The sequence below is a fragment of the Crocodylus porosus genome, unplaced genomic scaffold (assembly GCF_001723895.1).
Source record: "Crocodylus porosus isolate Cpor-Errol unplaced genomic scaffold, CroPor_comp1, whole genome shotgun sequence".
NCBI classification, from domain to species: domain Eukaryota; kingdom Metazoa; phylum Chordata; order Crocodylia; family Crocodylidae; genus Crocodylus; species Crocodylus porosus.
Genome location: NW_017728922.1, coordinates 6,721,538 through 6,731,255, shown reverse-complemented (window position 1 = coordinate 6,731,255; position 9,718 = coordinate 6,721,538).

Here is a 9,718-nt window from a genome sequence, read left to right as displayed (position 1 = left end):
GAGCAGCTGCATCCCTCCAGAAGCTTGCTTCGGCTGGACTATAGATTAACTTGGCTAAATACCTCTCTCTAAAAGGTTGAAGTATTCCTCTGGTATTTAAACAGCTGACAGCATTGTAGAGAACTGGACAAGAAGGCAAATTACTTTTTGCATTGATTTTATTTTCTTAAATTTCCAAGATGGCAAAGTATCATCATTCCAGTAGAATGTTTGCCGCCTTGTATGTCATAGGGAAGATGCAATACTGGTAGTTAAAGGGTTATTGGCACATAAAGTATGAAGAAAAACAGCTACCACAGAGGGAACTTCTGCAGTTTGCTTTGTGAGCTTTTGTGGCATGTGTGAAAAAAATTGGAAGACAGAGAAGATTGATTTTAGGGTAAAATTTTGTCTTTTCTGGCACCAGAGTACATAATTTGTAGCAATAAAAAACAAACAAGCAAAATCCCACATACTCTTCTCCTTAGAGAAAATTGTAGATTTTATTTCATCTGGTGGAATAACCCCCATTTTCTGAAAATTTGCCATGACTGTGCACAGAAATGACACAATTCTCATGGCAAAAAGGGCAGAAAATTAAGTTTCCTGGGAAAATTCCCTCTTGTTTTCATACATAGAACTCAGTTTCCAATCAGCTGCTCAAAGCATATGGGACTCTATCTCCAAGTGGTGAGTAGTGGTGGAGCAGGAGGTAGGGGGCTCACACTGACCAAGCATCAGTAGGGATCTTTCATAACACAGGCAGGCCTCGCACTACTCACATAGCAGGGGACTGCGTACAGTGGGGGTCCCAGAAGCCTACAGTGTGCAGCCTAAGGAACCAAGACTTGCACAGTGTGTGACCACCAGCGATCCTGGTTTTGTTTGTATAAAAATTGCAAGTTCTCTGATTAGAAACCCAAAATCTGTGATTAAAATGAAAGGCCACTATATATGCAGAAGAATTCAAAATTATGTGCAGGAAATTATGTGTAATTTATTACTTTTTTTTTCAAACTAAGCTAAATATAACAGTATTTGAACCTTCTTTAGAAATATATGTAGGTACTTCATATGGTTGGAGGGCATTTGTGGGTGTGTGTGTATACAGGGATTTGTAAGGGTGTGGGGCGCATGGGTGTGCATGTGGGGTTTGTGGTGCACAACCCCCACCATCAGCGGCTTGGCAGCAGCAGGCAGCAGGCCCTTTGCTAGATTCCAGTGCTTGCACATACTGGCACAGAGCTGGCTTGGTCTGCTGGCATGGGCCTTCACATCGGCCAGCACGTGCAGGGCTCTGTGCCAGGCTGGGCTCTGTGCCAGTACATGGGGCTCGCAGCACTGCAGGTGCGAGCTCCACAGCATCGGGCCAGGTGTGCTCCATGCCTCCACATGGGGCTTCCCACTGGTGTGCTGAAAGCCCCACGTGGAGGCACAGAGCCAGCCAACCTGGCCTGATGGCATATGAACCAGGGGCCGTGTCCCATAGGGTCAGATGGGCTCTGTGCTTCCATGTGGGGCATCCAGCACTCCAGTGGGAAGCCACATGTGAAGGTAAGCCAAGCCTGGCCCCATGGTGAGCAACTCCGTGCTTCTGTGTGCTGCTTCCCACCTGGCCTGATGGCACGTGGCTCCTAGTCCATGTGCTGTCAGGCCAGGTTGGGCGGGCTCTCCATGTGCTGCTTCCAGCACTCAAGCGGGAAGTCGCACATGGAGGCTTGGAGTCATGTGCCATTGGGCTGGGCAGGTTTCTGCTTGCCTCCATATGTTTTCAACAGCTAATTTGCATAATCTGAGACTGTCCCCTGGTCCTCAGTTGTTTCCAGCACTCCTGGAGTGTTTCCTGGGTATATTTCTACCAGCTTTCAGTAGAGATAGGATCCAGAGGTCAGCAGGTGAGGTGCAAATCCTAAAGAGATCTTACCTATGATGTACAGAGCATCTGATTTATAGAGCCTTGTGTATTTTGGGGGGCAAGGGGAAAACACTAAGCTATTTTCTGTGCCCAGACCTGCATGAGTTAGTGGTAAATTGTTGATCTCTAAGCTTGTAGTTTCTGAACCATAAAAGTTGTTTATTTCACACTATAAAAGAGTGTTTGAACTTATATAGCTATTTAAGTTTAAATGCTACCAGGGAAGGAAGAAAAAAGAAAGAAGAAGCTTGAATCAGTAATCCAAGCTTGTAATACAATCTTCCTCTGCTGCATAGCTTGCATAGAAATCCCTTTCAATCAGAATTTTCTCTGCTCACAGCAGGCCCACCATACAGGAAATGTACAGTATGTATTTCCAACATTATCCGTAATTGCAGTAAAGCTTACAAAGCAAACCATTCCTTGTGTATTCCTGGTGATCTGCAATAACTGAATTCTCTTAAGTGTTCATTTAAAGAGAGAAAAATTCTCCAAGAACTGGCAGGAACTAACATCTGCAATGATATTCAATAAATGTTTTTATTGAAGTGCCTGGCTGCAGGAGCTGCAACAGCTTTTAAACTTGCATTGAAAACTTTCCTGGTGTATTTTAGCCATGTCCTAATTTCAGATGTTTCTGTGCCCTTTTATAGGGTGTGTTGGCAAAACCGTATGCCTAAGCAACAGCTTGGGTGGCAGTACCAAGGGAGTGCTCAAGGGAGAAAAATTGAGTATTAACAGGACACACAATCCCACCCTGAGCTCCTTCCTGTAGGCCAATACATAGAATGGAGAGAACCATGGTCCCTGTGCCTTTTGTGGCCATTTGCTTCCCCTGGAGAAGATCCTCCAGTGGTGACTGTGTTCCTCCAAGCTAAAGAACTATATTTGACCTGGATCTCAGTATGCAATACAGAAAAAAGGAAATGTTCTTTGCTCCATCTTTAATGTCCACCCCGTGCATCCATGTAAAGGCTAAGAGTACTCTAATCTTTTTAATATGGAAGCAGTGTCCTTCAGTGAACCACAAGAGACATTCTGATTCCCTAAGCAAGAGTGCACTGGGGTGACAGAAGCAATCAACAGTGCAATGAAAGATATCTACATTGATCAGATCTTGAACTTCCAATACACACCTTAAAATAGTTCAAACCCAATCATGAATTTTCTGAAGTGTGATCCCAACAGATCTGCATTATTCAACTCACCATTCTTATGAAATTATTCATCCTTCCCCTCGTAAAACTTAAATCAGCTCATTCTGTGGTCCAAGAGCTGACATCATTATGATGTTACATCCTATGTAATGGCGTGAGGCCTGGAAAACTATTCAAAGTCAAACCATGTGGCAAATGAAATTTGCAGTGCCTGCTTGGAGTTCATTCCTCCTCCCCTCGAGTTAACTTGTACTCCAGGCATTACAAAACTTGCAGGACTTTCTTACTTTGTGCTGAAATAGCAAACTGCAGAACACCATTATTTTGAGGTTTCACCAACTGTCTCTTTGATATTTCCATTTCCTCACCAGTAAGCTTAGGGAGCGGAAGAGACTGATTTACCAAACTGAGCATCTGAGGCTGTTTCATTGCCAGGAATAGTGGCTAGGATGTCACTGGGAAATTTGGAAAAGACTATGCTTCAAATAAATTTTGAATGAATATTTTAGTGTGTCTACCATGGGACTAAAGCAGGCCAAGATCTTTGTACTCTAAACCCAAACTATGTTTAACTATATAATTTTTCACACCAACATGGTCAAATTAACACCTTTGACTCTCTAGGCTCACTTGTTCCATTGAAATTAAAACAACTTTGTAGATGTGTCAAGAACTATAGACCTTTTCCTTGGAAGTAAATGACTGCAGAAGGAGAGCGGGATTAGTAAATTGCTCAGACATATTGTCCAGAAACCCTGGTTTCATTGAAGTCAGTGGGAGTTTTGCTCTTGCCTTCAGTAAAGCCAGGATTTTGCCTATTTTATTTGCATTTTTTGGAAGTGTGGTAATTTTTTTTTGGTGACCCTCTCTCTTCTGAGTCAGTATTGCATGCAGCATTTTAGTGCTGTAGAGGTCATGATGCTGGCAATGACCATTTTTGATTGATGTGTGAAACAGGGATTCTGGTCCTTTGGGCTCAAGTTGTGCCCCTTTGCAGCAATGAATATCCCATGTACGTTTTGCGTGAATATGTGTGCTAGGTCTCCTTGGCCTTTACATCAGTCCTGGTCAGTAGATAGCAGGGAAACAGAGTAAAAAATCAGGGCATCAAACTAAGTCAACAAAGATATTTTGGCACATTCCAAATTCTAGGCTTGGGATGTGGGATCTAATTTTCACTTATACTAAAGTCACTCTAAGCTATTTTGGCCATATAAAGGACCTTTAATATTAATATAAAGCAAGGCTTCTTTACATTGTCAATAGCTACTGGTAAGTTCATTAGGCTAAAGTACAGGGTTATTGCATAGTCTTGTACAGATGACATTAGCCATTGTGTTATTGGCTGTACAATACATGAAATTATTCCTCTTGTATATATCCTGACATAGTGCGTGCAACCTCTACACACTTAGTCCCTCCTTAAATGCTCGCTTTCCTTGGAAATCCTAAAACATAAACTAAGTTAAAACTAGTTCAATCTAAACTTCCCTGTACATACTGTTTGTGCAGTCTACTGAATCCCTAGTCCTGAAAATGAGAGGCACGAGTCAGATTATTCGTCCAGATCCTTCAATTCTTTTCTAAATAGTGACACCACTTAAACAGGAAGATTGGAGAAATACCCCACCGACACATCCAGAAGAGCCTATAGCCTTGTTGTTAGAGCACTTACCAAGAATGAGATGAATGTATGTTTGAATCTCTTCAGACCAGGGAGGAAGTTCAGCTTTGGCCTCCTATACCTTGGGCAAAGGCTCTAAGCACTAAGCTGTTATATAAAGCAGTGGAGCTGTGTTTTAAAGTAAAATAGTGATCCCTGCTCTTTCCTAAAAAGTAGGCTGTACTTACCTACTTCTTCAGGAGGGGGTTCCAGGATGTGGCTTTCAAGTAGAGAGAGGAGTCCCCTTAACTAATAAGCCAACTTTAAGACATCACCCTTGTCCTTAGCAGTTGGTATTTATTAGGGGTATGTGAAGCAGGCTCCATTCGATTTGGATTTGGATTTGGATTCGGCCTGAATCAGGGATCATGATTGAATTAGTTGATTCAGATCACTGTCCCTGATTCGATTTGGCCGAATCCAAATCTGAAGATTCGATGCTGATTTGGAGAATCAGTGATTCGGCCATAGACACAGATTTACATGTTTTTTTCTACATACCTTGAGATACCAGCGTGGCTTGAGAATGCTGTGATGCTGGGGCAAATGGAGCATGCCACAGGAGTGTGTGGGGGGGGGGGCCCTCCACGTGCTCAGTGGTGAATCAAGAAGTGAACAGGAAATACTTCCGATCCACTTCTGGGTCCATCAGAGAGCACATGGGGGGCCCCCTGTGCCTCCCCGGCTCAACGATAGGCCATGGGGGGACCTTGGGTGCCCCCTCAGACCCAGGAGGCACCAGTCGCTGAGCCAGGGGGCATGTGGGGGGGGCCTGTATGCTCCCCAGTGGACCCAGAAGTGGACCAGAAGTGCTTCTAGTCCACTTCTGGGTCTGCTGCTGAGCACACTGGGGAGCCCAACGTGCTTCTGTGGGACACTCCATGTGCCCCAGCATTGCAGCATTCATGAGCTGCCTGATACCTAGAGGTACGTAGAACAAACATTTAAAACTGTGTCTATGTCTGCATCACCAAATCTTTCCAAATCTCTCCAAATTGGTTCAGAGGTTTTGATTCAATTCGCACAGATTAAAGGGTCCTCTGATTTGATTCAGATTTGTAGATTCAGCCTCTGAATCAGGCCAGATCTCCACCAAATCTAATCAGGGACCGAAGCTTTGCACAGCCCTTGTATTGATGGGTTCTGTGTGGCTACCCACTGAACATGCTGAATTTAGATGGTTCTTTGTTCACCATGGTGGTTTTTTTGCATGCCATCCTGAGGTGCCTAACTTCTCCCCACGTACTTCTCCCCATGCACTCCCCATGGATGCCTAACTTCTCCCCATGCACACACAGAACCTAGATGTCTCAAAGCTCATGTCTAAGGTTCAAGCACCTAAAAATTAGATGCTGCAAAGCCTAACTTGAAAAGCTTAATGCCATTTTTAGATCTGCCCCTTAGTCTCTGTAACTCAGTTCCTCATCTTTGTTATGATAATATGTGTTCAGGGATGTTGAGAGCACATATACATTAGAGATCATATATCGGTCCATATAAGTGCATACAGAAACTGCTAGCAAGTTGTGTAGATTATCCCAAACAATTGCTGAAAAAAGTGTCAATGTATTTTGCAGGTGCTTCGTGTATTTTGGGGGGCAGGGGGGAGGGAGGGACTGTTTTTGTAATATCCTACAACTTTTTAAACATTTGATTTGGGTCCATGTTTGTATCCCTTTGCCTGTAAAGTCATGTGCTTTGGTAACCATGCATCCAAATGTTCTGAGCTCAGAACAAAGCCTTCAGAAAGATCCATTTAAAAAAGAAGTATAGTAACTCATGATTTTAAAGACTTGAGGATGCTGAAGACAACTATCTAATGCTGTGATGCCTGGTGGGAATCTCAGAATTTCCACTGGTTTAAAGCCCCTGCACTTGTTTTTCAGGGTCATGAGCCCTTAGCTCCAAAACCTGCTATCAGTCCACTGAATTTACCCTTTCTGGGTCCTAAGACTGGACCATTTTAATAGAAAAGATTCCATATTGAGAGAAACAAAAGAACATTTTCTCTGGCAAGCTAAAACAGAAGCTGTTTTCAGTTGCTAAAGAGTATGAGATGTTAAAGTAAACCACACAGGGGAGAATGTTTCATGGGAAGAGTATAGGTGAAACAGCTGAAGATACATGAAATAAACACATTATTAAAAGACTGAAATTTAGCAAAGGGCATTGCAAGTAATTGAGCAGATAAGCACCTCCACTGATACAGAAACTGTACCTCACTCTTAAAGGCTTCATGATGCACAGCAGTATAGAAATGAAGAATTCTTGCAGAAGTATTCCCAAAACATAATGTTGACACGGTGAGTCCGAATTTAGCCTGCAGCACTTCTTGTCTGAGGAGTTGCCTATATACTGGAGCCTCTGCCTTTATAGTTGGGCTTTTGTAGCTATGTCTGCAGAACTCGAAGATGCAGCATGTGCCAACAGTAGAGGCATTTTTGCTGCTTTCTAGCTGACAGAGCCATGTTGGCAAAACTTTGAACTGCAGACCTCACCTGCAGTAGCTTTTCACTCCCTTTCTCCATTCTGGACTCCCCATCAGATTTCCAGTCTCGCCAAGAAGTATATTCTTTTCTCTGCATCCTTTTCTGCTTAAACCTTTTTTTCCTCTGCTGTCATTTTGTTGTTTAATGCCCCAAAGCTTATCTTTAAAGTTTTCAGATAGAGCTGTTCTTTCAGGATGGTATTTGCATGAAGCACACCATAAAGTTTCATGCAGCTGTTACTTTTCATGCAGCTGTTGCATTAATTTTTTTCTGATTCTTCTCTCTGAAGCTCTTTTTTTTCCTTCAGAGAACAACAACAACAATAAAAAAAATTAGTCAGTTGAAAACAAATAGGAAGTGATTTCACGATCAGTCACACTCGGTGCTTAACTCGGAAGCTTCAGCCCCTCTGAGACAGTCATTTGCTAAAACGGAGGCTTCTCCTGAGCCCTCATTAGTTCATTGCTTATTGTGGTCTGGCAGTGCCCAGGCTGCTGAGCTCAAAGCTGATGACAGGGGGGATGATAAAGTGTCTGCTGAAGCTGTACATGGCTGCGGGTCACTGCCTCGAAATGTGAGAACAAAATGGGTCCACACACTAATGACTTTCAGGTGTGCACACCAGGGCCTGTCAGGGCAGTCAAGGAATTAGTGCTTGGCACAAAATATAGGCCTCTTGGCTGCCAAGTTAAACATAAATGGGGCTTCATGTAAATAAATAAAGGAAAAGTGAACTTTTGCCTCACACTAGATTGTGCATCAGGCTTGTATACACAAATACACCCAGGGACACACACCCATGCACATATAGAGGCTCATTTCTGTCTCACACACACAGTGCTAACACCCCCTCCTCAGGCAATAAAAAGAAGATTGACATTATGGTTAGAAAAAGGTAGGAGGGGGTTGGAGGGAATAATTTAAACGCGAATGGGACAAGGCCTTTGTCTCACTGTGGGTTGTTAAATCACCACTTAATCACAGCAGCTCTGTCCTTTGTTTCTTTCCCCATGCTGATCAGTGAGTAGCAATATCACCTTCAGATTTTACATTGGAAATGTCCTCAACATGCTTGCAGGGGTAAAGTGTGGGTTGGTATTATTTTTAGCTGTCTCCATCCTACTCCCAAACCTACCAAAGTCAGACACTGAGATTAAATTACCACTTTGGACTGGATTACATTTTCCAAGCCAATATATTATGCAGTCTTAACTCTCCTTTCCCCACCCCCACCTGCTCCCATTGTACCTCCAATAAAGATTATTAATATCATCAGTTACCAAAGGATTTATTATTAGGGGCCAAACTAATGCCATTTCACATTTTAGAAGAGCAATGAAAATAATCCTGAGCAGTTTGCCCAGCTATAAAAATGTACTTATGCTGTCATATTTTCAGTTTCTAACAAGCACCACTTGATAGTCTCAAAAGTGCTGTTTAATTGGATTTTATGGGTTCTAATTAATTATATCATATAAAAAAAATACTTGTCCCATTGTAACCATCTGTGGTTTACTATGAATAACAATGTAGTTTAGAGATGAACCACTCCCCCACCCTCACAGTTCTAGGAACACTTGAACAAAGTTTTAACCCTCCCTCTTGTGCCCCATCCCTTTTTCCTTCTGCTTTCCTTCTTCAGAAGTAAAATCCACCTGTTCCCTTTACAATGAAACCTCCAAAAGAATTAGAACTAAGAGAAGGCCAGGTGAATATGAAACACAGCTGTTCCCAGTGTTCACAAACAGCTTTAAATACCGTTCCAAATGGCCCTTAGTCATGGTGAGCCACATGTTATCAATTGTGCACATTCCCTCTCAAACCTTCACCTGAAACTCAAATCTGAATTATGCACATGATTCTGCAATATTTCTCTGTGTGTTTGGCTATACATGGCATGAGTTAATCTCATTTTCTTTAGTGAAAGTGCTGATTGTGCATGTAATTAAGCATGTAAGTCATTGCAATGTTAGTGCCTATTCTGAGATTTGAAAAGCTATATGTAGGTTCTTACATCTTTGTACTTCTTTGTTTAGGATGGAAACAGAATATTAACATACTAGGATGTCCTTATGGCATCTCTTGCCAAGCTGAGCACTGGATACCTTATAAGTAGAGGTGTACTGATTTATCGGTCCCATATTGGATTGGCACCAAAGATAAGGAAAATTGACTGTATGGGCAATCGGCTTTTTTTGGCTGATATGGTTGATAATCTCACTGATAAATGCCCTGTGCATGCACACCTGCAGTGCAGCACACAGGTGGCCAGGAGTGCAGCCCAGCAGCATGGAGAACAGCCAGGTCTGCCTGGTAAGTCTGTTATGGAAGAAGGGGTGGGGGGAAGGAATTGGTGGGGGGGCATCTGGAGGCCCCAGCAATGAGGAAGGGAGTGGTGCTGGGACAGGGGCAGGCACTGCACAGCCAGGGCAGAGCAGGGGATGGAGCCATGAGTGGCTTGCCGGGGGTGGGGAGCAGCTCCTGCTATCATACGTACCCCCAGGAGGGCATGGGG